This window comes from Corvus brachyrhynchos, unplaced genomic scaffold (genome assembly GCF_000691975.1).
Source record: "Corvus brachyrhynchos isolate BGI_N302 unplaced genomic scaffold, ASM69197v1 scaffold34, whole genome shotgun sequence".
Classification (NCBI taxonomy): Eukaryota; Metazoa; Chordata; class Aves; order Passeriformes; family Corvidae; genus Corvus; species Corvus brachyrhynchos.
In genome coordinates this window covers 8819729-8820433 of record NW_008238126.1, presented here as the reverse complement: position 1 = coordinate 8820433, position 705 = coordinate 8819729, and positions in this window count along the sequence as shown.

The following is a 705-nucleotide window of genomic DNA, read 5'->3' as shown; positions in this document are numbered from 1 at the left end:
CGCTGCGGGCGCGGCGGGGTGGGCGGTGCTGCTGTGGGTGATCCTCTCTGTATTCTGCATTTCTGAGGGAGCGGGGGCGATTCTGTTCAGAGGTGCCCAGCGACAGGACAAGGATCAATGGCTGTAAACTAAAACACAACGAATTCCACCTCGACATCAAGAACAACTTCTGAATACTGAGGGTGGCAGAGCTGTGGAACAGCTGCCCAGGGAGGGCGCGGAGTCTCCGTCTCTGGAGACATTCCAAAGCCTGTGCCACCTGCTCCGGGTGACCCTGCCTTGGCAAGGGGCTTTGGACTGGATGATCTCTGGAGATCCCTTCCAACCCCAGTTATTCTGTGAGTCTGTATCTCTGTACATCCCATGGATAACACCTGTGGGGCTGTGTGGAGAGGGGCAAGAAGAAGGATCACAGGGTGGTTCAGCTTGGAAGGGACCACAGTGGGTCATCCAGTCCAGCCTTCTCAAGCAGGGTCATCCCCTGCACATGGCACAGGATTGCATCCAGGCAGTTCTGGAATATCTCCAGTGAGGGAGACTCCGCACCATCTCTGGACAATCTGTTCCAGTGCTCTGTCACTGCTCAGGAGAGAATTTCATCCTCATATCCAGGTGGAACTTCCTGGGCATCAGTTTCTGCCCATTGCATCTTGTCCCATTGCTGGGCACCACCAGGCAGAGCCTGGTCCATCCTCTGCACCCTCC